The sequence below is a fragment of the Heterodontus francisci genome, chromosome 34, assembly GCF_036365525.1.
Source record: "Heterodontus francisci isolate sHetFra1 chromosome 34, sHetFra1.hap1, whole genome shotgun sequence".
In the NCBI taxonomy this organism is placed as follows: Eukaryota; Metazoa; Chordata; class Chondrichthyes; order Heterodontiformes; family Heterodontidae; genus Heterodontus; species Heterodontus francisci.
Genome location: NC_090404.1, coordinates 21,879,979 through 21,907,219, shown reverse-complemented (window position 1 = coordinate 21,907,219; position 27,241 = coordinate 21,879,979). Strand labels below are relative to the sequence as shown.

The 27,241-nt window shown below is 44.6% G+C and overlaps 7 non-coding genes across 7 annotated transcripts; all 7 read right to left on the bottom strand.

The window, feature by feature from the left end:
* Positions 1-5,844: 5,844 nt before the first annotated feature.
* trnae-cuc (transfer RNA glutamic acid (anticodon CUC)) lies at positions 5,845-5,916 on the bottom strand. The gene has a single exon. It is a non-coding gene; the product is annotated as a tRNA-Glu (tRNA).
* A 2,625-nt stretch (positions 5,917-8,541) lies between these two features.
* On the bottom strand, positions 8,542-8,613 carry trnae-cuc (transfer RNA glutamic acid (anticodon CUC)). The gene has a single exon. It is a non-coding gene; the product is annotated as a tRNA-Glu (tRNA).
* A 2,626-nt stretch (positions 8,614-11,239) lies between these two features.
* On the bottom strand, positions 11,240-11,311 carry trnae-cuc (transfer RNA glutamic acid (anticodon CUC)). The gene has a single exon. It is a non-coding gene; the product is annotated as a tRNA-Glu (tRNA).
* A 2,625-nt stretch (positions 11,312-13,936) lies between these two features.
* trnae-cuc (transfer RNA glutamic acid (anticodon CUC)) lies at positions 13,937-14,008 on the bottom strand. The gene has a single exon. It is a non-coding gene; the product is annotated as a tRNA-Glu (tRNA).
* Positions 14,009-16,633: 2,625 nt separating this feature from the next.
* trnae-cuc (transfer RNA glutamic acid (anticodon CUC)) lies at positions 16,634-16,705 on the bottom strand. The gene has a single exon. It is a non-coding gene; the product is annotated as a tRNA-Glu (tRNA).
* A 5,590-nt stretch (positions 16,706-22,295) lies between these two features.
* On the bottom strand, positions 22,296-22,367 carry trnae-cuc (transfer RNA glutamic acid (anticodon CUC)). Its single transcript has one exon. It is a non-coding gene; the product is annotated as a tRNA-Glu (tRNA).
* A 2,626-nt stretch (positions 22,368-24,993) lies between these two features.
* trnae-cuc (transfer RNA glutamic acid (anticodon CUC)) lies at positions 24,994-25,065 on the bottom strand. The gene has a single exon. It is a non-coding gene; the product is annotated as a tRNA-Glu (tRNA).
* Between the last annotated feature and the right edge of the window lie 2,176 nt (positions 25,066-27,241).

Genomic DNA, 27,241 nt, shown 5'->3' with positions numbered 1-27,241 from the left:
CCTCCACACTGAGGGGCTGGAGATTAGGAGAGTGGGGCTAAACTGTAACCAAGGCAATTGATAAGGTCCCAAAAGGCCGACTGGTCATGAAAGTGAAAGCCCACGGTATCCAACACAAAGTGGCAAGTTGGAGCCAAAATTAGCTCAGAGGCAGGAAGCAAAGGGTAGTGGTCCATGGTGTTTATCTGACTGGAGGCTGTTTCCAGTAGGGTTCTGTTGGGATCAGTACTCAGTCCCTTACTTTTTGTGGTGCATATCAATGATTTGAACTTGAACGTAGGTGGCTTGATTAAGAAGTTTGCAGATGATACAATAATTGACCGTGTGGTTGATAATGAAGAAGAAAGCTGTAGACTGCAGGAAGATATCAATGGACTAGTCAGGTGGGCAGAACAGTGGTAAATGGAATTCAATCTGGAGAAGTGTGAGGTAATGTATATGCGGACAGGTAACAAGGCAAGGGAATACACAGTGGCGCAGTGGTTAGCACCGCAGCCTCACAGCTCCAGTGACCCGGGTTCAATTCTGGGTACTGCCTGTGTGGAGTTTGCAAGTTCTCCCTGTGTCTGTGTGGGTTTCCTCCCACAAGCCAAAGACTTGCAGGTTGATAGGTAAATTGGCCATTAGCAATTGCTCCTAGTATAGGTAGGTGGTAGGGAAATGTGGGGGTGTGGTAGGAATATGGAATTAGTGTAGGATTAGTATAAATGGGTGGTTGATGGTCAGCACAGACTCGGTGGGCCGAAGGGCCTGTTTCAGTGCTGTATCTCTATAAAAAAAAAATGGTAGGATACTGAGAAGTATAGGGGAACAGAGGGACCTTGGAGTGCATGTTCATAGATCCCTGAAGGTGGCTGGGCAGGTAGATAAGGAATATGGGATACTTGCCTTTATTAGCCAAGGCATAGAATATAAGAGCAGGGAGGTTATAACGGAGCTGTATAAAATGCTAGTTAGGCCACAGCTGAAGTACTGTGTACAGTTCTGGGCATCACTATAGGAAGGATGTGATTGCACTGGAGAGGGTGCAGAGGGGATTCACCAGGATGTTGCCTGGGCTGGAGCATTTCAGTTATGAAGAGAGACTGAAAAGGCTAGGATTGTTTTCCTTAAGAGCAGAGAAGGATGAGGGGGGACATGATTGAGATATCCAAAATTATGAGGGGCATAGATAGGAAGAGACTTTTTCCCTTAGCGGAGGGGTCACTAACCAGGGGGCATAGATTTAAGGTAAGGGGCAGGAGGTTTAGAGGGGATTTGAGGAAAAAGTTTTTCACCCAGAGGGTGGTTGGAATCTGGAACACACTGCCTGAAGAGGTGGTAGAGGCAGGAACCCTCACAACATTTAAGAAGCATTTGGATGAGCACATGAAACGCCATAGCATACAAGGCTACGGGCCAAGTGCTGGAAAATGGGACTAGAATAGTTCGGTGCTTGATGGCCAGCACAGACACGATGGGCCGAATGGCCTGATTCTGTCCTGTATAACTGTATGACTCTATTTCTCAGTTAGAGTTTGCTGTGTGTAAATCCTCCCCTTCTAAGCCCATGTATAAGGAGTTTGCAAAAGCCATCACTCTGAGTCGAGGATAGATATTCACAACACCTCCTGCTTCCAGGCCCAGGGTGGCCACCCATACGCCCTGCTGCACATTGCCCCCGAGAAAGACTGTGGCTGTTAATGCGCGGGAGCTTCTTATTGTGGGTGTTGAGGCCTACAGAAGCCTCCCCACCCACCCATCAGCTTCATCACTCCCTCCACCGCTTACCAACTGCAAATGCGACTTACCAGCTTCGCTCCAGTGCCATCACTCGCCCCACGCCTGCCCCAAACCCTGTTCGGCACTGCCTCTGCTGACGGGTCTCCTGTGAATAGGGAACATTCTCCAGTGGAGAATGTTGGGTAAAAGCCCCACCATTGTAGCCTCAAATAAATGTAATCGTGTTTTTGCTGTAATGGGGCAAAGACTGGGGATAGAGGGCCAATCAATAAAATTAGGAAAAAGAAAATCATACAGAAACTCAAGTGCATGACACCCCAAAACAGCAGCCAATAACAGCAGAATCCAACCCCTCCAGTCACATGTGAACTCAGTGGTGTGTCAGTATGTGGAGTGAATGAGTGAATCGCTTCACACACACAGAACATTTAAACAGTCTCTCTCCAGTACGAATGTGCTGATTATGGATCAAATCCTTTGAACTTTGAATGCTAGGACGTTAACAGAATGGCACAGTGGTTAGCACCGCAGCCTCACAGCTCCAGCGACCCTGGTTCAATTCTGGGTACTGCCTGTGTGGAGTTTGCAAGTTCTCCCTGTGACCGCATGGGTTTCTGCTGGGTGCTGTGGTTTCCTCCCACAGCCAAAGACTTGAAGGGTGATAGATAAATTGGCCAGTGTAAATTGCCCCTAGTGTAGGGAGTAGGAGAATTGAGGAAAGGTGGGGGTGTGGTAGGGAATATAGGATTAATGTAGGATTAGTATAAATGGGTGGTTGTTGGTTGGACGGGTGGGAAAACTGAGTAAATGCCTTTGCAGACATGAAGTCTCTCTCCAGTGTGACTGTGCTGGTCGATCAGTAAATGGGATGACTGAGTGAATCCATTTCCACATTCAGCTGGTGAACACCCTCTCCCTGATGTGACTGCACCCAGGAGGTTCCATCTCAGACTGGAACTGAATCTCTGCCCACAGTCAATAACAATGTGTATTTATATAGCACCTTTAAAATAGTAAAAAATAGCCCAAGATTTTTCACAGGAGTGTTCCTACATTTGAGGTCCTGCTTACTAATTTACTACCAGCTCCCTCAATTTTGCCTGCAGGACCACATCCCTCTTTCTGCCTATGTTGTTGGTACCAATGTGGATACGACTGCTGGCTGTTCACCCTTCCCCCTCAGGGAGCTCAGTGACATCCTCGACCCTGGCATTAGGGAGGCAACACATCATCCTGGATTCACACCTGCGCTTGCAGAAATGCTTGTCTATTCCCCTGACTTTCAAACCTCCTATCACTAATGCTCTTCCAGTCTTCTTTGTGCCCCCCTGTGCAGCTGAGCCAACCATGGTGTCATGGACTTGTGTCTGGCTGCAATCCCCAGATGAACCATCACTCTCAACGGTATTCAGAACTGAATACTGGTTGGAGAGTGAGATGCACTCAGGGGTCTCCTGCACTACCTACCTATTTCTTCATGACTGTTGGCCACCCATTGCTTCTGTCCCTGCATACACTTAGCTGCATGGTGACCACATCTAAAAACATACTATTCACAAAGCTATCGACCTCACTGAAGTGCCACAGTGACACCAGCTGCTGTTCATGCTCCAAAACCCAGGGCTCGAGCTGCTGCAACTGACGACACTTGCTGCACAAATGGTTATCCAGGACACGGGAAGTATCCTGGTGATCCCACATAGCACAGGATATGCCTCAAGCAGGCTATAAGAAGAGGACCCATCAGAGTGAGACCTCAAGGGAAACTGGAAGAGAAGGCACTGAGCGGTGGCAGAGAGAAAGAGAGAGAACGCCCACTCTCTGAAGATACACAGTAAAAGGCTGCGGAAGTGTGAATGTTTTTTTTTGAGAGTCGAAGTTTGTGAAAGTGTAAAGGCCCCACAGCATAACCGGAAATCACATTATCCACGGAGGTCTAGGTCAGAGGTGCTTGGAGAAGGGAGCAAAGGAAAATAGTGATTTTTTTTTTAAGTCTGGGAGAACCAGCACATTGCAACTGGGAGCAATTTGGAGCTTTTAACCACAAACATTTATATCATCAAAAAGGATTGTGTAACATATCAGTGTGGTGTGAAATATTCAAGTGTTGAATAAGTAAAGAAAATAACTTTGATTGTGACTTGGTGTGTCAGCCATTTACAAAGTTCTATTTACTTAATTGGGGACTTTTTTTCAGTTGTCATAATAAGACTGAAAACGTGAAATCTTGTGTAATTCGTTAAATAGGCGTTCATATCGTAATTTTCATGTTGACGATCTCTCGGAGGTCGTAACAACTAGATTAATCTGGATACCCCTTTTTCAGCTGGCACAGACACAATGGGCTGAATGGCCTCCTCCTGTGACATAATTTTTCTATGTTTTCTATAGCACAGGATGTGCACTGTCGAGGTTGGAGCAGCCCTACCATTCCTCTATCTATTCGCTAATAAACCTTACTAATGCGAATAAACCTCACGACTAAACCAAAGAGATCACCAGCTTCTTCCCTTCTGTTGGTGTCACTTAAATCTAGGAAAGCTGCCCCTTATTCCGAGGAAAACTGGAATGTTTAATTTCCAGCTCCCTGGACTGACTTCCTAGCTTTGGAGAAAGGGAAACAAATCCACCATACTTACCAACCAATCAACTAACAGGCCTCCTGACTCGGTGGAAACGGGAGAAGAAACAAGAAAGTGGTGGCGAAGATGGATGAGGCGCTGCACCATCACTTTAATGGTGTCCCCTCCCTTCCCCCACGGACACGGCGTCTCCGATTCGGGTCTGAGAACCACTGAGACTTGGTGCTGCTGAGGCTGCGCTCGGCCCCGCTCAGCTGCCTGGAGTCGCATCGCGGATATAGAATGGTCAGGTGAGTGTGGAGAACTTTGCCAAATGTGAGAAAAGTCAATGCGTCCACTATGGCAGGAAGAATGGAAAAGCTGCATACTATATAAATGGAGAGAGATTGAGGAGCTCGGTTCTACAAAGGGATGTGGGTGTCCTGGTTCATGAATCACAAACGATTAATACGCAGGTACAGCAAGTGATTAGGAAGTCAAATGGAATGGGGTTTTTGTAAGAGGAATCAAGTATACAAGTATCAAGGCTTTACTGCAGCTGTACAGGGCCTTGGTGAAAGCACATCTGGATTAATGTGTACATTTTCGCTTTCCTTATTTGAAGCAAGATGTAATTGCATTAAACGCACTTCAGAGAAGGTGGACTCAACTAATTCCGAGAATGATGGCCTTTTTTATACTCATTGGAGTTTAAAAAGTGTGAAGTGATCTTTTTGAAACATATAGGATCCTGAAAGCACTTGATAGAGTGGTTATCGGGAGGATGTTTCCTCTTTTGGGAAGACTAATACCATGGGGCACAGTTTAAGACTAGATTTTTTTGCAAGTCAGAGTTAAAGAGGATTATGTGTTCTCAATGTCTGTGGAATTCGCTACCCCATAAAGCAGGGGAGGCCGGATGTTTGAATTTATTCAAGGCTGAGTTAGATCAGTTTTTGATAGGCAGGGGACTGAAGGGTTATGGAGGTGAGACAGGAAAGTGGAGTTGGGACACAACCAGATCAGCCATCTAGTGATCAAATTGTGAAGCAATCTTGAAGGGTCAAATGGCTTCTACTCCAAGAATGTTCAAGTCACAGAAAGAGTCCACCCGGCCTAAGTCCCATGTTCCGATCATGACGATGTACTGCTGTCGAGAAACATTCAATTATAGAAAGAGACCATTGCACCTGGTGTGCTTGTTTGATAGAGCAGCTGTGATTGGTTGACCAGGGGTGCAATTAGAGGTGGTTTGCACAGCAGGGAGAAAATGCGGTCCCCTTCTCCTGCATCTTCATCTGTGCAGGGAGTATATTGTTGAGCGGTGCAACCTTGCACAGACCTTGACTTGTTTTCGTGCATTCCCTGGGATGTGTCTCCGTGCTTGTTGTGGAGCTGATCCAACCGAGACTTGTTGAGCTCGAATGAAGAATCAGCAACCTGGAGCTTCAATTGTGTTTCACATTCCCCAGACATTGGGAGAGGTGCAGAACATTGTCTGCCTTAATGGAGCAGAGAAGACATGTTGGTGAATGCTCCCGTCACAAACAAGAAATGTTGTTTCCCTGGCCGGGAATCGAACCCGGGCCGCAGCGGTGAGAGCGCCGAATCCTAACCACTAGACCACCAGGGACGCTGCAAAGCATCCCTGTAGGTTAAGTCATCCACACTGTTTCCATTTTTCGCTTTTGGACACTTTGCCCACAGATTTGTTTCAGGCACAAAACGGCATATTTAGTCACAATATAGAAGTCTTGTTCAGCCAATAACAACATGAAATGGACACTGAGCTGAAACAGTGACACAAGCCGCGGACGGACAAGTTTCAATTTACAAATCACACAAACTTGCTCACTGTGGCTCCTGTGAAAGCACACGGCATGCACAGTTGTCACACATCAATAGATACAACTGGTACACATCAATTTCAAGCAAATTCATGTAAGATCTACTTCTGCTTCTATCACTGCTCTTTCTCCAGCTTCTTCTGCTCCTCCAGCTCCCAGGTGATTAGCTGCTTGACGCAAACACACTGAATTCACGAAACCCAGCTTTACGTGAAATGCAGGTGTGGGAATGAAAGATGCAGGACATTGAAAAGCATTAATTTTTTAAACAGAAAAGTGATTAATTACGTCTCTGTTTCCACTGTAGAAGAGTTGGAAAAGCTGCCAAAGAAACTTAAAAATCAAGAGGTGAAAAGGAGGTAGGAAATTAAAACTTTCGTCATCAATCGATAAAATCTGCTGGGAAAAATGTTGGACCTGAAGGCTGAAAAGACCCCAAGAACAGATGGCCTGCCTCCTAGGCTCTTAAAAGGAGTGGCTGCAGAGATTGTCGAGGCTTTGGTTATAATCTTCCAAAATTCTTGATGTTTTGGAAGATTGCAGTGGACTGGGAAAGTGCAAATATAATTTCTTTATTCCAGAAGGGAGCGAGGCAGAAAGTAGGAAACGATAGGCCAGTTAGCCAAACATCTAGCATGGGGAAATTACTCGAGTTGATTATTATGGAGGTTATCGCAGGATACTTAGAAAATGAGCATGGGATTAGACAGAGTGAACATGGTTATGTGAAAGGGAAATGCCGTTTAACTGATTTATTAGAGCTCCTCGAGGAAGTAACAAGCAAGGTGGATAAAAGGAGCCTGTAGTTGTGGTGTACATAGCTTTCCAAAAGGCATTTGATAAGACGCCACCTCAAAGGTTACTACACAAGATAAGAAAACATCATGCAGGGGTAACATATTAGCCTGGATAAAGGACAGGTTGGCGAACAGGAAACAGTCGTTCAAAAAAGAAAAAATATTGTTTTCTGGTTGGCAAGCTATCACTTGTGGAGTGTCACAGGGATCAGTGCTGGGACCTCAACTGTTTGCAATTTATGTCAATGTCTTTGCTGCCAAAGCCGAATTTATGATAGCTAAATTTGCCAATGACTGTAAGCAAGGTGGAAAGAAAACAGACAAGCGGAATTAAAGAGTCTACAAACGGATATAGAATGGTCAGGTGAGTGTGGAGAACTTTGCCAAATGTGAGAAAAGTCAATGCGTCCACTATGGCAGGAAGAATGGAAAAGCTGCATACTATATAAATGGAGAGAGATTGAGGAGCTCGGTTCTACAAAGGGATGTGGGTGTCCTGGTTCATGAATCACAAACGATTAATACGCAGGTACAGCAAGTGATTAGGAAGTCAAATGGAATGGGGTTTTTGTAAGAGGAATCAAGTATACAAGTATCAAGGCTTTACTGCAGCTGTACAGGGCCTTGGTGAAAGCACATCTGGATTAATGTGTACATTTTCGCTTTCCTTATTTGAAGCAAGATGTAATTGCATTAAACGCACTTCAGAGAAGGTGGACTCAACTAATTCCGAGAATGATGGCCTTTTTTATACTCATTGGAATTTAAAAAGTGTGAAGTGATCTTTTTGAAACATATAGGATCCTGAAAGCACTTGATAGAGTGGTTATCGGGAGGATGTTTCCTCTTTTGGGAAGACTAATACCATGGGGCACAGTTTAAGACTAGATTTTTTTGCAAGTCAGAGTTAAAGAGGATTATGTGTTCTCAATGTCTGTGGAATTCGCTACCCCATAAAGCAGGGGAGGCCGGATGTTTGAATTTATTCAAGGCTTAGTTAGATCAGTTTTTGATAGGCAGGGGACTGAAGGGTTATGGAGGTGAGACAGGAAAGTGGAGTTGGGACACAACCAGATCAGCCATCTAGTGATCAAATTGTGAAGCAATCTTGAAGGGTCAAATGGCTTCTACTCCAAGAATGTTCAAGTCACAGAAAGAGTCCACCCGGCCTAAGTCCCATGTTCCGATCATGACGATGTACTGCTGTCGAGAAACATTCAATTATAGAAAGAGACCATTGCACCTGGTGTGCTTGTTTGATAGAGCAGCTGTGATTGGTTGACCAGGGGTGCAATTAGAGGTGGTTTGCACAGCAGGGAGAAAATGCGGTCCCCTTCTCCTGCATCTTCATCTGTGCAGGGAGTATATTGTTGAGCGGTGCAACCTTGCACAGACCTTGACTTGTTTTCGTGCATTCCCTGGGATGTGTCTCCGTGCTTGTTATGGAGCTGATCCAACCGAGACTTGTTGAGCTCGAATGAAGAATCAGCAACCTGGAGCTTCAATTGTGTTTCACATTCCCCAGACATTGGGAGAGGTGCAGAACATTGTCTGCCTTAATGGAGCAGAGAAGACATGTTGGTGAATGCTCCCGTCACAAACAAGAAATGTTGCTTCCCTGGCCGGGAATCGAACCCGGGCCGCAGCGATGAGAGCGCCGAATCCTAACCACTAGACCACCAGGGACGCTGCAAAGCATCCCTGCAGGTTAAGTCATCCACACTGTTTCCATTTTTCGCTTTTGGACACTTTGCCCACAGATTTGTTTCAGGCACAAAACGGCATATTTAGTCACAATATAGAAGTCTTGTTCAGCCAATAACAACATGAAATGGACACTGAGCTGAAACAGTGACACAAGCCGCGGACGGACAAGTTTCAATTTGCAAATCACACAAACTTGCTCACTGTGGCTCCTGTGAAAGCACACGGCATGCACAGTTGTCACACATCAATAGATACAACTGGTACACATCAATTTCAAGCAAATTCATGTAAGATCTACTTCTGCTTCTATCACTGCTCTTTCTCCAGCTTCTTCTGCTCCTCCAGCTCCCAGGTGATTCGCTGCTTGACGCAAACACACTGAATTCACGAAACCCAGCTTTACGTGAAATGCAGGTGTGGGAATGAAAGATGCAGGACATTGAAAAGCATTAACTTTTTTTACAGAAAAGTGATTAATTACGTCTCTGTTTCCACTGTAGAAGAGTTGGAAAAGCTGCCAAAGAAACTTAAAAATCAAGAGGTGAAAAGGAGGTAGGAAATTAAAACTTTCGTCATCAATCGATAAAATCTGCTGGGAGAAATGTTGGACCTGAAGGCTGAAAAGACCCCAAGAACAGATGGCCTGCCTCCTAGGCTCTTAAAAGGAGTGGCTGCAGAGATTGTCGAGGCTTTGGTTATAATCTTCCAAAATTCTTGATGTTTTGGAAGATCGCAGTGGACTGGGAAAGTGCAAATATAATTTCTTTATTCCAGAAGGGAGCGAGGCAGAAAGTATGAAACGATAGGCCAGTTAGCCAAACATCTAGCATGGGGAAATTACTCGAGTTGATTATTATGGAGGTTATCGCAGGATACTTAGAAAATGAGCATGGGATTAGACAGAGTGAACATGGTTCTGTGAAAGGGAAATGCCGTTGAACTGATTTATTAGAGCTCCTCGAGGAAGTAACAAGCAAGGTGGATAAAAGGAGCCTGTAGTTGTGGTGTACATAGCTTTCCAAAAGGCATTTGATAAGACGCCACCTCAAAGGTTACTACACAAGATAAGAAAACATCATGCAGGGGTAACATATTAGCCTGGATAAAGGACAGGTTGGCGAACAGGAAACAGTCGTTCAAAAAAGAAAAAATATTGTTTTCTGGTTGGCAAGCTATCACTTGTGGAGTGTCACAGGGATCAGTGCTGGGACCTCAACTGTTTGCAATTTATATCAATGTCTTTGCTGCCAAAGCCGAATTTATGATAGCTAAATTTGCCAATGACTGTAAGCAAGGTGGAAAGAAAACAGACAAGCGGAATTAAAGAGTCTACAAACGGATATAGAATGGTCAGGTGAGTGTGGAGAACTTTGACAAATGTGAGAAAAGTCAATGCGTCCACTATGGCAGGAAGAATGGAAAAGCTGCATACTACATAAATGGAGAGAGATTGAGGAGCTCGGTTCTACAAAGGGATGTGGGTGTCCTGGTTCATGAATCACAAACGATTAATACGCAGGTACAGCAAGTGATTAGGAAGTCAAATGGAATGGGGTTTTTGTAAGAGGAATCAAGTATACAAGTATCAAGGCTTTACTGCAGCTGTACAGGGCCTTGGTGAAAGCACATCTGGATTAATGTGTACATTTTCGCTTTCCTTATTTGAAGCAAGATGTAATTGCATTAAACGCACTTCAGAGAAGGTGGACTCAACTAATTCCGAGAATGATGGCCTTTTTTTATACTCATTGGAGTTTAAAAAGTGTGAAGTGATCTTTTTGAAACATATAGGATCCTGAAAGCACTTGATAGAGTGGTTATCGGGAGGATGTTTCCTCTTTTGGGAAGACTAATACCATGGGGCACAGTTTAAGACTAGATTTTTTTGCAAGTCAGAGTTAAAGAGGATTATCTGTTCTCAATGTCTGTGGAATTCGCTACCCCATAAAGCAGGGGAGGCCGGATGTTTGAATTTATTCAAGGCTGAGTTAGATCAGTTTTTGATAGGCAGGGGACTGAAGGGTTATGGAGGTGAGACAGGAAAGTGGAGTTGGGACACAACCAGATCAGCCATCTAGTGATCAAATTGTGAAGCAATCTTGAAGGGTCAAATGGCTTCTACTCCAAGAATGTTCAAGTCATAGAAAGAGTCCACCCGGCCTAAGTCCCATGTTCCGATCATGACGATGTACTGCTGTGGAGAAACATTCAATTATAGAAAGAGACCATTGCACCTGGCGTGCTTGTTTGATAGAGCAGCTGTGATTGGTTGACCAGGGGTGCAATTAGAGGTGGTTTGCACAGCAGGGAGAAAATGCGGTCCCCTTCTCCTGCATCTTCATCTGTGCAGGGAGTATATTGTTGAGCGGTGCAACCTTGCACAGACCTTGACTTGTTTTCGTGCATTCCCTGGGATGTGTATCCATGCTTGTTATGGAGCTGATCCAACCGATACTTGTTGAGCTCGAATGAAGAATCAGCAACCTGGAGCTTCAATTGTGTTTCACATTCCCCAGACATTGGGAGAGGTGCAGAACATTGTCTGCCTTCATGGAGCAGAGAAGACATGTTGGTGAATGCTCCCGTCACAAACAAGAAATGTTGTTTCCCTGGCCGGGAATCGAACCCGGGCCGCAGCGGTGAGAGCGCCGAATCCTAACCACTAGACCACCAGGGACGCTGCAAAGCATCCCTGCAGGTTAAGTCATCCACACTGTTTCCATTTTTCGCTTTTGGACACTTTGCCCACAGATTTGTTTCAGGCACAAAACGGCATATTTAGTCACAATATAGAAGTCTTGTTCAGCCAATAACAACATGAAATGGACACTGAGCTGAAACAGTGACACAAGCCGCGGACGGACAAGTTTCAATTTGCAAATCACACAAACTTGCTCACTGTGGCTCCTGTGAAAGCACACGGCATGCACAGTTGTCACACATCAATAGATACAACTGGTACACATCAATTTCAAGCAAATTCATGTCAGATCTACTTCTGCTTCTATCACTGCTCTTTCTCCAGCTTCTTCTGCTTCTCCAGCTGCCAGGTGATTAGCTGCTTGACGCAAACACACTGAATTCACGAAACCCAGCTTTACGTGAAATGCAGGTGTGGGAATGAAAGATGCAGGACATTGAAAAGCATTAATTTTTTTTACAGAAAAGTGATTAATTACGTCTCTGTTTCCACTGTAGAAGAGTTGGAAAAGCTGCCAAAGAAACTTAAAAATCAAGAGGTGAAAAGGAGGTAGGAAATTAAAACTTTCGTCATCAATCGATAAAATCTGCTGGGAGAAATGTTGGACCTGAAGGCTGAAAAGACCCCAAGAACAGATGGCCTGCCTCCTAGGCTCGTAAAAGCAGTGGCTGCAGAGATTGTCGAGGCTTTGGTTATAATCTTCCAAAATTCTTGATGTTTTGGAAGTTCGCAGTGGACTGGGAAAGTGCAAATATAATTTCTTTATTCCAGAAGGGAGCGAGGCAGAAAGTAGGAAACGATAGGCCAGTTAGCCAAACATCTAGCATGGGGAAATTACTCGAGTTGATTATTATGGAGGTTATCGCAGGATACTTAGAAAATGAGCATGGGATTAGACAGAGTGAACATGGTTATGTGAAAGGGAAATGCCGTTTAACTGATTTATTAGAGCTCCTCGAGGAAGTAACAAGCAAGGTGGATAAAAGGAGCCTGTAGTTGTGGTGTACATAGCTTTCCAAAAGGCATTTGATAAGACGCCACCTCAAAGGTTACTACACAAGATAAGAAAACATCATGCAGGGGTAACATATTAGCCTGGATAAAGGACAGGTTGGCGAACAGGAAACAGTCGTTCAAAAAAGAAAAAATATTGTTTTCTGGTTGGCAAGCTATCACTTGTGGAGTGTCACAGGGATCAGTGCTGGGACCTCAACTGTTTGCAATTTATATCAATGTCTTTGCTGCCAAAGCCGAATTTATGATAGCTAAATTTGCCAATGACTGTAAGCAAGGTGGAAAGAAAACAGACAAGCGGAATTAAAGAGTCTACAAACGGATATAGAATGGTCAGGTGAGTGTGGAGAACTTTGCCAAATGTGAGAAAAGTCAATGCGTCCACTATGGCAGGAAGAATGGAAAAGCTGCATACTATATAAATGGAGAGAGATTGAGGAGCTCGGTTCTACAAAGGGATGTGGGTGTCCTGGTTCATGAATCACAAACGATTAATACGCAGGTACAGCAAGTGATTAGGAAGTCAAATGGAATGGGGTTTTTGTAAGAGGAATCAAGTATACAAGTATCAAGGCTTTACTGCAGCTGTACAGGGCCTTGGTGAAAGCACATCTGGATTAATGTGTACATTTTCGCTTTCCTTATTTGAAGCAAGATGTAATTGCATTAAACGCACTTCAGAGAAGGTGGACTCAACTAATTCCGAGAATGATGGCCTTTTTTATACTCATTGGAGTTTAAAAAGTGTGAAGTGATCTTTTTGAAACATATAGGATCCTGAAAGCACTTGATAGAGTGGTTATCGGGAGGATGTTTCCTCTTTTGGGAAGACTAATACCATGGGGCACAGTTTAAGACTAGATTTTTTTGCAAGTCAGAGTTAAAGAGGATTATCTGTTCTCAATGTCTGTGGAATTCGCTACCCCATAAAGCAGGGGAGGCCGGATGTTTGAATTTATTCAAGGCTGAGTTAGATCAGTTTTTGATAGGCAGGGGACTGAAGGGTTATGGAGGTGAGACAGGAAAGTGGAGTTGGGACACAACCAGATCAGCCATCTAGTGATCAAATTGTGAAGCAATCTTGAAGGGTCAAATGGCTTCTACTCCAAGAATGTTCAAGTCACAGAAAGAGTCCACCCGGCCTAAGTCCCATGTTCCGATCATGACGATGTACTGCTGTGGAGAAACATTCAATTATAGAAAGAGACCATTGCACCTGGCGTGCTTGTTTGATAGAGCAGCTGTGATTGGTTGACCAGGGGTGCAATTAGAGGTGGTTTGCACAGCAGGGAGAAAATGCGGACCCCTTCTCCTGCATCTTCATCTGTGCAGGGAGTATATTGTTGAGCGGTGCAACCTTGCACAGCCCTTCACTTGTTTTCGTGCATTCCCTGGGGCGTGTCTCCGTGCTTGTCATGGAGCTGATCCAACCGAGACTTGTTGAGCTCGAATGAAGAATCAGCAACCTGGAGCTTCAATTGTGTTTCACATTCCCCAGACATTGGGAGAGGTGCAGAACATTGTCTGCCTTCATGGAGCAGAGAAGACATGTTGGTGAATGCTCCCGTCACAAACAAGAAATGTTGTTTCCCTGGCCGGGAATCGAACCCGGGCCGCAGCGGTGAGAGCGCCGAATCCTAACCGCTAGACCACCAGGGACGCTGCAAAGCATCCCTGTAGGTTAAGTCATCCACACTGTTTCCATTTTTCGCTTTTGGACACTTTGCCCACAGATTTGTTTCAGGCACAAAACGGCATATTTAGTCACAATATAGAAGTCTTGTTCAGCCAAGAACAACATGAAATGGACACTGAGCTGAAACAGTGACACAAGCCGCGGACGGACAAGTTTCAATTTGCAAATCACACAAACTTGCTCACTGTGGCTCCTGTGAAAGCACACGGCATGCACAGTTGTCACACATCAATAGATACAACTGGTACACATCAATTTCAAGCAAATTCATGTCAGATCTACTTCTGCTTCTATCACTGCTCTTTCTCCAGCTTCTTCTGCTTCTCCAGCTGCCAGGTGATTAGCTGCTTGACGCAAACACACTGAATTCACGAAACCCAGCTTTACGTGAAATGCAGGTGTGGGAATGAAAGATGCAGGACATTGAAAAGCATTAATTTTTTTTACAGAAAAGTGATTAATTACGTCTCTGTTTCCACTGTAGAAGAGTTGGAAAAGCTGCCAAAGAAACTTAAAAATCAAGAGGTGAAAAGGAGGTAGGAAATTAAAACTTTCGTCATCAATCGATAAAATCTGCTGGGAGAAATGTTGGACCTGAAGGCTGAAAAGACCCCAAGAACAGATGGCCTGCCTCCTAGGCTCGTAAAAGCAGTGGCTGCAGAGATTGTCGAGGCTTTGGTTATAATCTTCCAAAATTCTTGATGTTTTGGAAGTTCGCAGTGGACTGGGAAAGTGCAAATATAATTTCTTTATTCCAGAAGGGAGCGAGGCAGAAAGTAGGAAACGATAGGCCAGTTAGCCAAACATCTAGCATGGGGAAATTACTCGAGTTGATTATTATGGAGGTTATCGCAGGATACTTAGAAAATGAGCATGGGATTAGACAGAGTGAACATGGTTATGTGAAAGGGAAATGCCGTTTAACTGATTTATTAGAGCTCCTCGAGGAAGTAACAAGCAAGGTGGATAAAAGGAGCCTGTAGTTGTGGTGTACATAGCTTTCCAAAAGGCATTTGATAAGACGCCACCTCAAAGGTTACTACACAAGATAAGAAAACATCATGCAGGGGTAACATATTAGCCTGGATAAAGGACAGGTTGGCGAACAGGAAACAGTCGTTCAAAAAAGAAAAAATATTGTTTTCTGGTTGGCAAGCTATCACTTGTGGAGTGTCACAGGGATCAGTGCTGGGACCTCAACTGTTTGCAATTTATATCAATGTCTTTGCTGCCAAAGCCGAATTTATGATAGCTAAATTTGCCAATGACTGTAAGCAAGGTGGAAAGAAAACAGACAAGCGGAATTAAAGAGTCTACAAACGGATATAGAATGGTCAGGTGAGTGTGGAGAACTTTGCCAAATGTGAGAAAAGTCAATGCGTCCACTATGGCAGGAAGAATGGAAAAGCTGCATACTATATAAATGGAGAGAGATTGAGGAGCTCGGTTCTACAAAGGGATGTGGGTGTCCTGGTTCATGAATCACAAACGATTAATACGCAGGTACAGCAAGTGATTAGGAAGTCAAATGGAATGGGGTTTTTGTAAGAGGAATCAAGTATACAAGTATCAAGGCTTTACTGCAGCTGTACAGGGCCTTGGTGAAAGCACATCTGGATTAATGTGTACATTTTCGCTTTCCTTATTTGAAGCAAGATGTAATTGCATTAAACGCACTTCAGAGAAGGTGGACTCAACTAATTCCGAGAATGATGGCCTTTTTTATACTCATTGGAGTTTAAAAAGTGTGAAGTGATCTTTTTGAAACATATAGGATCCTGAAAGCACTTGATAGAGTGGTTATCGGGAGGATGTTTCCTCTTTTGGGAAGACTAATACCATGGGGCACAGTTTAAGACTAGATTTTTTTGCAAGTCAGAGTTAAAGAGGATTATCTGTTCTCAATGTCTGTGGAATTCGCTACCCCATAAAGCAGGGGAGGCCGGATGTTTGAATTTATTCAAGGCTGAGTTAGATCAGTTTTTGATAGGCAGGGGACTGAAGGGTTATGGAGGTGAGACAGGAAAGTGGAGTTGGGACACAACCAGATCAGCCATCTAGTGATCAAATTGTGAAGCAATCTTGAAGGGTCAAATGGCTTCTACTCCAAGAATGTTCAAGTCACAGAAAGAGTCCACCCGGCCTAAGTCCCATGTTCCGATCATGACGATGTACTGCTGTGGAGAAACATTCAATTATAGAAAGAGACCATTGCACCTGGCGTGCTTGTTTGATAGAGCAGCTGTGATTGGTTGACCAGGGGTGCAATTAGAGGTGGTTTGCACAGCAGGGAGAAAATGCGGACCCCTTCTCCTGCATCTTCATCTGTGCAGGGAGTATATTGTTGAGCGGTGCAACCTTGCACAGCCCTTCACTTGTTTTCGTGCATTCCCTGGGGCGTGTCTCCGTGCTTGTCATGGAGCTGATCCAACCGAGACTTGTTGAGCTCGAATGAAGAATCAGCAACCTGGAGCTTCAATTGTGTTTCACATTCCCCAGACATTGGGAGAGGTGCAGAACATTGTCTGCCTTCATGGAGCAGAGAAGACATGTTGGTGAATGCTCCCGTCACAAACAAGAAATGTTGTTTCCCTGGCCGGGAATCGAACCCGGGCCGCAGCGGTGAGAGCGCCGAATCCTAACCGCTAGACCACCAGGGACGCTGCAAAGCATCCCTGTAGGTTAAGTCATCCACACTGTTTCCATTTTTCGCTTTTGGACACTTTGCCCACAGATTTGTTTCAGGCACAAAACGGCATATTTAGTCACAATATAGAAGTCTTGTTCAGCCAAGAACAACATGAAATGGACACTGAGCTGAAACAGTGACACAAGCCGCGGACGGACAAGTTTCAATTTGCAAATCACACAAACTTGCTCACTGTGGCTCCTGTGAAAGCACACGGCATGCACAGTTGTCACACATCAATAGATACAACTGGTACACATCAATTTCAAGCAAATTCATGTAAGATCTACTTCTGCTTCGATCACTGCTCTTTCTCCAGCTTCTTCTGCTTCTCCAGCTCCCAGGTGATCAGCTGCTTGACGCAAACACACTGAATTCACGAAACCCAGCTTTACGTGAAATGCAGGTGTGGGAATGAAAGATGCAGGACATTGAAAAGCATTAATTTTTTTTACAGAAAAGTGATTAATTACGTCTCTGTTTCCACTGTAGAAGAGTTGGAAAAGCTGCCAAAGAAACTTAAAAATCAAGAGGTGAAAAGGAGGTAGGAAATTAAAACTTTCGTCATCAATCGATAAAATCTGCTGGGAAAAAATGTTGGACCTGAAGGCTGAAAAGACCCCAAGAACAGATGGCCTGCCTCCTAGGCTCTTAAAAGGAGTGGCTGCAGAGATTGTCGAGGCTTTGGTTATAATCTTCCAAAATTCTTGATGTTTTGGAAGATCGCAGTGGACTGGGAAAGTGCAAATATAATTTCTTTATTCCAGAAGGGAGCGAGGCAGAAAGTAGGAAACGATAGGCCAGTTAGCCAAACATCTAGCATGGGGAAATTACTCGAGTTGATTATTATGGAGGTTATCGCAGGATACTTAGAAAATGAGCATGGGATTAGACAGAGTGAACATGGTTATGTGAAAGGGAAATGCCGTTTAACTGATTTATTAGAGCTCCTCGAGGAAGTAACAAGCAAGGTGGATAAAAGGAGCCTGTAGTTGTGGTGTACATAGCTTTCCAAAAGGCATTTGATAAGACGCCACCTCAAAGGTTACTACACAAGATAAGAAAACATCATGCAGGGGTAACATATTAGCCTGGATAAAGGACAGGTTGGCGAACAGGAAACAGTCGTTCAAAAAAGAAAAAATATTGTTTTCTGGTTGGCAAGCTATCACTTGTGGAGTGTCACAGGGATCAGTGCTGGGACCTCAACTGTTTGCAATTTATATCAATGTCTTTGCTGCCAAAGCCGAATTTATGATAGCTAAATTTGCCAATGACTGTAAGCAAGGTGGAAAGAAAACAGACAAGCGGAATTAAAGAGTCTACAAACGGATATAGAATGGTCAGGTGAGTGTGGAGAACTTTGCCAAATGTGAGAAAAGTCAATGCGTCCACTATGGCAGGAAGAATGGAAAAGCTGCATACTATATAAATGGAGAGAGATTGAGGAGCTCGGTTCTACAAAGGGATGTGGGTGTCCTGGTTCATGAATCACAAACGATTAATACGCAGGTACAGCAAGTGATTAGGAAGTCAAATGGAATGGGGTTTTTGTAAGAGGAATCAAGTCTACAAGTATCAAGGCTTTACTGCAGCTGTATAGGGCCTTGGTGAAAGCACATCTGGATTAATGTGTACATTTTCGCTTTCCTTATTTGAAGCAAGATGTAATTGCATTAAACGCACTTCAGAGAAGGTGGACTCAACTAATTCCGAGAATGATGGCCTTTTTTATACTCATTGGAGTTTAAAAAGTGTGAAGTGATCTTTTTGAAACATATAGGATCCTGAAAGCACTTGATAGAGTGGTTATCGGGAGGATGTTTCCTCTTTTGGGAAGACTAATACCATGGGGCACAGTTTAAGACTAGATTTTTTTGCAAGGAACGCATACTGTCCATCCGACTGCTCACCACCTCTGGTCCAGTACACCTACTCAGCATCTATGCTCCAACACTCTGTTCCACACCTGAAGCTAAAGACCAGTTCTATGAACAACTCCATAACATCATTAGCAGCATCCCCAACACCGAACACCTATTCCTGCTGGCGGACTTTAATGCCAGGGTTGGGGCCGACCATGACTCATGGCCCTCCTGCCTTGGGCGCTATGGCGTTGGAAGGATGAATGAGAACGGGCAGAGACTGCTTGAGTTGTGTACCTATCATAACCTCTGCATCACCAACTCGTTCTTTCACACTAAACCCTGTCACCAGGTTTCATGGAGGCACCCAAGATCACGTCGTTGGCACCAGCTAGACCTCATTGTCACAAGGCGAGCCGCCTTAAACAGTGTTCAAATCACACGCAGCTTCCACAGTGCGGACTGCGACACCGACCACTCCCTGGTGTGCAGCAAGGTTAGACTCAGACCAAAGAAGTTGCATCATTCCAAGCAGAAGGGCCACCCGCGCATCAACACGAGCAGAATTTCTCACCCACAGCTGTTACAAAAATTTCTAAATTCACTTGTAACAGCCCTTCAAAACACTCCCACAGGGGATGCTGAGACCAAGTGGGCCCACATCAGAGACGCCATCTATGAGTCAGCTTTGACCACCTACGGCAAAAGTGCGAAGAGAAATGCAGACTGGTTTCAATCTCATAATGAAGAGCTGGAACCTGTCATAGCCGCTAAGCGCATTGCACTTTTGAACTACAAGAAAGCCCCCAGCGATTTAACATCCGCAGCACTTAAAGCAGCCAGAAGTACTGCACAAAGAACAGCTAGGCGTTGCGCAAACGACTACTGGCAACACCTATGCAGTCATATTCAGCTGGCCTCAGACACCGGAAACATCAGAGGAATGTATGATGGCATGAAGAGAGCTCTTGGGCCAACCATCAAGAAGATCACCCCCCTCAAATCTAAATCGGGGGACATAATCACTGACCAATGCAAACAGATGGACCGCTGGGTTGAGCACTACCTAGAACTGTACTCCAGGGAGAATGCTGTCACTGAGACTGCCCTCAATGCAGCCCAGCCTCTACCAGTCATGGATGAGCTGGACATACAGCCAACCAAATCGGAACTCAGTGATGCCATTGATTCCCTAGCCAGCGGAAAAGCCCCTGGGAAGGACAGCATTACCCCTGAAATAATCAAGAGTGCCAAGCCTGCTATACTCTCAGCACTACATGAACTGCTATGCCTGTGCTGGGACGAGGGAGCAGTACCCCAGGACATGCGCGATGCCAACATCATCACCCTCTATAAAAACAAAGGTGACCGCGGTGACTGCAACAACTACCGTGGAATCTCCCTGCTCAGCATAGTGGGGAAAGTCTTTGCTCGAGTCGCTCTGAACAGGCTCCAGAAGCTGGCCGAGCGCGTCTACCCTGAGGCACAGTGTGGCTTTCGTGCAGAGAGATCGACTATTGACATGCTGTTCTCCCTTCGTCAGATACAGGAGAAATGCCGTGAACAGCAGATGCCCCTCTACATTGCTTTCATTGATCTCACCAAAGCCTTTGACCTCGTCAGCAGACGTGGTCTCTTCAGACTACTAGAAAAGATCGGATGTCCACCAAAGCTACTAAGTATCATCACCTCATTCCATGACAATATGAAAGGCACAATTCAACATGGTGGCTCCTCATCAGAGCCCTTTCCTATCCTGAGTGGTGTGAAACAGGGCTGTGTTCTCGCACCCACACTTTTTGGGATTTTCTTCTCCCTGCTGCTTTCACATGCGTTCAAATCCTCTGAAGAAGGAATTTTCCTCCACACAAGATCAGGGGGCAGGTTGTTCAACCTTGCCCGTCTAAGAGCGAAGTCCAAAGTACGGAAAGTCCTCATCAGAGAACTCCTCTTTGCTGACGATGCTGCTTTAACATCTCACACTGAAGAATGCCTGCAGAGTCTCATCGACAGGTTTGCGTCTGCCTGCAATGAATTTGGCCTAACCATCAGCCTCAAGAAAACGAACATCATGGGGCAGGATGTCAGAAATGCTCCATCCATCAATATTGGCGACCACGCTCTGGAAGTGGTTCAAGAGTTCACCTACCTAGGCTCAACTATCACCAGTAACCTGTCTCTAGATGCAGAAATCAACAAGCGCATGGGTAAGGCTTCCACTGCTATGTTCAGACTGGCCAAGAGAGTGTGGGAAAATGGCGCACTGACACGGAACACAAAAGTCCGAGTGTATCAGGCCTGTGTCCTCAGTACCTTGCTCTACGGCAGCGAGGCCTGGACAACGTATGCCAGCCAAGAGCGACGTCTCAATTCATTCCATCTTCGCTGCCTTCGGAGAATACTTGGCATCAGGTGGCAGGACTATATCTCCAACACAGAAGTCCTTGAAGCGGCCAACATCCCCAGCTTATACACCCTACTGAGTCAGCGGCGTTTGAGATGGCTTGGCCATGTGAGCCGCATGGAAGATGGCAGGATCCCCAAAGACACATTGTACAGCGAGCTCGCCACTGGTATCAGACCCACCGGCCGTCCATGTCTCCGTTATAAAGACGTCTGCAAACGCGACATGAAATCGTGTGACATTGATCACAAGTCGTGGGAGTCAGTTGCCAGCATTCGCCAGAGCTGGCGGGCAGCCATAAAGACAGGGCTAAATTGTGGCGAGTCGAAGAGACTTAGTAGTTGGCAGGAAAAAAGACAGAGGCGCAAGGGGAGAGCCAACTGTGCAACAGCCCCAACAAACAAATTTCTCTGCAGCACCTGTGGAAGAGCCTGTTACTCCAGAATTGGCCTTTATAGCCACTCCAGGCGCTGCTTCACAAACCACTGACCACCTCCAGGCGCGTATCCATTGTCTCTCGAGATAAGGAGGCCCAAAGAATACCATGGGGCACAGTTTAAGACTAGATTTTTTTGCAAGTCAGAGTTAAAGAGGATTATCTGTTCTCAATGTCTGTGGAATTCGCTACCCCATAAAGCAGGGGAGGCCGGATGTTTGAATTTATTCAAGGCTGAGTTAGATCAGTTTTTGATAGGCAGGGGACTGAAGGGTTATGGAGGTGAGACAGGAAAGTGGAGTTGGGACACAACCAGATCAGCCATCTAGTGATCAAATTGTGAAGCAATCTTGAAGGGTCAAATGGCTTCTACTCCAAGAATGTTCAAGTCACAGAAAGAGTCCACCCGGCCTAAGTCCCATGTTCCGATCATGACGATGTACTGCTGTGGAGAAACATTCAATTATAGAAAGAGACCATTGCACCTGGCGTGCTTGTTTGATAGAGCAGCTGTGATTGGTTGACCAGGGGTGCAATTAGAGGTGGTTTGCACAGCAGGGAGAAAATGCGGACCCCTTCTCCTGCATCTTCATCTGTGCAGGGAGTATATTGTTGAGCGGTGCAACCTTGCACAGCCCTTCACTTGTTTTCGTGCATTCCCTGGGGCGTGTCTCCGTGCTTGTCATGGAGCTGATCCAACCGAGACTTGTTGAGCTCGAATGAAGAATCAGCAACCTGGAGCTTCAATTGTGTTTCACATTCCCCAGACATTGGGAGAGGTGCAGAACATTGTCTGCCTTCATGGAGCAGAGAAGACATGTTGGTGAATGCTCCCGTCACAAACAAGAAATGTTGTTTCCCTGGCCGGGAATCGAACCCGGTCCGCAGCGGTGAGAGCGCCGAATCATAACCACTAGACCACCAGGGACGCTGCAAAGCATCCCTGTAGGTTAAGTCATCCACACTGTTTCCATTTTTCGCTTTTGGACACTTTGCCCACAGATTTGTTTCAGGCACAAAACGGCATATTTAGTCACAATATAGAAGTCTTGTTCAGCCAATAACAACATGAAATGGACACTGAGCTGAAACAGTGACACAAGCCGCGGACGGACAAGTTTCAATTTGCAAATCACACAAACTTGCTCACTGTGGCTCCTGTGAAAGCACACGGCATGCACAGTTGTCACACATCAATAGATACAACTGGTACACATCAATTTCAAGCAAATTCATGTAAGATCTACTTCTGCTTCGATCACTGCTCTTTCTCCAGCTTCTTCTGCTTCTCCAGCTCCCAGGTGATCAGCTGCTTGACGCAAACACACTGAATTCACGAAACCCAGCTTTACGTGAAATGCAGGTGTGGGAATGAAAGATGCAGGACATTGAAAAGCATTAATTTTTTTTACAGAAAAGTGATTAATTACGTCTCTGTTTCCACTGTAGAAGAGTTGGAAAAGCTGCCAAAGAAACTTAAAAATCAAGAGGTGAAAAGGAGGTAGGAAATTAAAACTTTCGTCATCAATCGATAAAATCTGCTGGGAAAAAATGTTGGACCTGAAGGCTGAAAAGACCCCAAGAACAGATGGCCTGCCTCCTAGGCTCTTAAAAGGAGTGGCTGCAGAGATTATCGAGGCTTTGGTTATAATCTTCCAAAATTCTTGATGTTTTGGAAGATCGCAGTGGACTGGGAAAGTGCAAATATAATTTCTTTATTCCAGAAGGGAGCGAGGCAGAAAGTAGGAAACGATAGGCCAGTTAGCCAAACATCTAGCATGGGGAAATTACTCGAGTTGATTATTATGGAGGTTATCGCAGGATACTTAGAAAATGAGCATGGGATTAGACAGAGTGAACATGGTTATGTGAAAGGGAAATGCCGTTTAACTGATTTATTAGAGCTCCTCGAGGAAGTAACAAGCAAGGTGGATAAAAGGAGCCTGTAGTTGTGGTGTACATAGCTTTCCAAAAGGCATTTGATAAGACGCCACCTCAAAGGTTACTACACAAGATAAGAAAACATCATGCAGGGGTAACATATTAGCCTGGATAAAGGACAGGTTGGCGAACAGGAAACAGTCGTTCAAAAAAGAAAAAATATTGTTTTCTGGTTGGCAAGCTATCACTTGTGGAGTGTCACAGGGATCAGTGCTTTGACCTCAACTGTTTGCAATTTATATCAATGTCTTTGCTGCCAAAGCCGAATTTATGATAGCTAAATTTGCCAATGACTGTAAGCAAGGTGGAAAGAAAACAGACAAGCGGAATTAAAGAGTCTACAAACGGATATAGAATGGTCAGGTGAGTGTGGAGAACTTTGCCAAATGTGAGAAAAGTCAATGCGTCCACTATGGCAGGAAGAATGGAAAAGCTGCATACTATATAAATGGAGAGAGATTGAGGAGCTTGGTTCTACAAAGGGATGTGGGTGTCCTGGTTCATGAATCACAAACGATTAATACGCAGGTACAGCAAGTGATTAGGAAGTCAAATGGAATGGGGTTTTTGTTAGAGGAATCAAGTCTACAAGTATCAAGGCTTTACTGCAGCTGTACAGGGCCTTGGTGAAAGCACATCTGGATTAATGTGTACATTTTCGCTTTCCTTATTTGAAGCAAGATGTAATTGCATTAAACGCACTTCAGAGAAGGTGGACTCAACTAATTCCGAGAATGATGGCCTTTTTTATACTCATTGGAGTTTAAAAAGTGTGAAGTGATCTTTTTGAAACATATAGGATCCTGAAAGCACTTGATAGAGTGGTTATCGGGAGGATGTTTCCTCTTTTGGGAAGACTAATACCATGGGGCACAGTTTAAGACTAGATTTTTTTGCAAGTCAGAGTTAAAGAGGATTATGTGTTCTCAATGTCTGTGGAATTCGCTACCCCATAAAGCAGGGGAGGCCGGATGTTTGAATTTATTCAAGGCTGAGTTAGATCAGTTTTTGATAGGCAGGGGACTGAAGGGTTATGGAGGTGAGACAGGAAAGTGGAGTTGGGACACAACCAGATCAGCCATCTAGTGATCAAATTGTGAAGCAATCTTGAAGGGTCAAATGGCTTCTACTCCAAGAATGTTCAAGTCACAGAAAGAGTCGACCCGGCCTAAGTCCCATGTTCCGATCATGACGATGTACTGCTGTCGAGAAACATTCAATTATAGAAAGAGACCATTGCACCTGGTGTGCTTGTTTGATAGAGCAGCTGTGATTGGTTGACCAGGGGTGCAATTAGAGGTGGTTTGCACAGCAGGGAGAAAATGCGGTCCCCTTCTCCTGCATCTTCATCTGTGCAGGGAGTATATTGTTGAGCGGTGCAACCTTGCACAGACCTTGACTTGTTCTCGTGCATTCCCTGGGATGTGTCTCCGTGCTTGTTGTGGAGCTGATCCAACCGAGACTTGTTGAGCTCGAATGAAGAATCAGCAACCTGGAGCTTCAATTGTGTTTCACATTCCCCAGACATTGGGAGAGGTGCAGAACATTGTCTGCCTCAATGGAGCAGAGAAGACATGTTGGTGAATGCTCCCGTCACAAACAAGAAATGCTGTTTCCCTGGCCGGGAATCGAACCCGGGCCGCAGCGGTGAGAGCGCCGAATCCTAACCACTAGACCACCAGGGAAGCTGCAAAGCATCCCTGTAGGTTAAGTCATCCACACTGTTTCCATTTTTCGCTTTTGGACACTTTGCCCACAGATTTGTTTCAGGCACAAAACGGCATATTTAGTCACAATATAGAAGTCTTGTTCAGCCAAGAACAACATGAAATGGACACTGAGCTGAAACAGTGACACAAGCCGCGGACGGACAAGTTTCAATTTGCAAATCACTCAAACTTGCTCACTGTGGCTCCTGTGAAAGCACACGGCATGCACAGTTGTCACACATCAATAGATACAACTGGTACACATCAATTTCAAGCAAATTCATGTAAGATCTACTTCTGCTTCTATCACTGCTCTTTCTCCAGCTTCTTCTGCTCCTCCAGCTGCCAGGTGATTAGCTGCTTAACGCAAACACACTGAATTCACGAAACCCAGCTTTACGTGAAATGCAGGTGTGGGAATGAAAGATGCAGGACATTGAAAAGCATTAATTTTTTTTACAGAAAAGTGATTAATTACGTCTCTGTTTCCACTGTAGAAGAGTTGGAAAAGCTGCCAAAGAAACTTAAAAATCAAGAGGTGAAAAGGAGGTAGGAAATTAAAACTTTCGTCATCAATCGATAAAATCTGCTGGGAAAAAATGTTGGACCTGAAGGCTGAAAAGACCCCAAGAACAGATGGCCTGCCTCCTAGGCTCTTAAAAGGAGTGGCTGCAGAGATTATCGAGGCTTTGGTTATAATCTTCCAAAATTCTTGATGTTTTGGAAGATCGCAGTGGACTGGGAAAGTGCAAATATAATTTCTTTATTCCAGAAGGGAGCGAGGCAGAAAGTATGAAACGATAGGCCAGTTAGCCAAACATCTAGCATGGGGAAATTACTCGAGTTGATTATTATGGAGGTTATCGCAGGATACTTAGAAAATGAGCATGGGATTAGACAGAGTGAACATGGTTATGTGAAAGGGAAATGCCGTTTAACTGATTTATTAGAGCTCCTCGAGGAAGTAACAAGCAAGGTGGATAAAAGGAGCCTGTAGTTGTGGTGTACATAGCTTTCCAAAAGGCATTTGATAAGACGCCACCTCAAAGGTTACTACACAAGATAAGAAAACATCATGCAGGGGTAACATATTAGCCTGGATAAAGGACAGGTTGGCGAACAGGAAACAGTCGTTCAAAAAAGAAAAAATATTGTTTTCTGGTTGGCAAGCTATCACTTGTGGAGTGTCACAGGGATCAGTGCTTTGACCTCAACTGTTTGCAATTTATATCAATGTCTTTGCTGCCAAAGCCGAATTTATGATAGCTAAATTTGCCAATGACTGTAAGCAAGGTGGAAAGAAAACAGACAAGCGGAATTAAAGAGTCTACAAACGGATATAGAATGGTCAGGTGAGTGTGGAGAACTTTGCCAAATGTGAGAAAAGTCAATGCGTCCACTATGGCAGGAAGAATGGAAAAGCTGCATACTATATAAATGGAGAGAGATTGAGGAGCTTGGTTCTACAAAGGGATGTGGGTGTCCTGGTTCATGAATCACAAACGATTAATACGCAGGTACAGCAAGTGATTAGGAAGTCAAATGGAATGGGGTTTTTGTTAGAGGAATCAAGTCTACAAGTATCAAGGCTTTACTGCAGCTGTACAGGGCCTTGGTGAAAGCACATCTGGATTAATGTGTACATTTTCGCTTTCCTTATTTGAAGCAAGATGTAATTGCATTAAACGCACTTCAGAGAAGGTGGACTCAACTAATTCCGAGAATGATGGCCTTTTTTATACTCATTGGAGTTTAAAAAGTGTGAAGTGATCTTTTTGAAACATATAGGATCCTGAAAGCACTTGATAGAGTGGTTATCGGGAGGATGTTTCCTCTTTTGGGAAGACTAATACCATGGGGCACAGTTTAAGACTAGATTTTTTTGCAAGTCAGAGTTAAAGAGGATTATGTGTTCTCAATGTCTGTGGAATTCGCTACCCCATAAAGCAGGGGAGGCCGGATGTTTGAATTTATTCAAGGCTGAGTTAGATCAGTTTTTGATAGGCAGGGGACTGAAGGGTTATGGAGGTGAGACAGGAAAGTGGAGTTGGGACACAACCAGATCAGCCATCTAGTGATCAAATTGTGAAGCAATCTTGAAGGGTCAAATGGCTTCTACTCCAAGAATGTTCAAGTCACAGAAAGAGTCCAC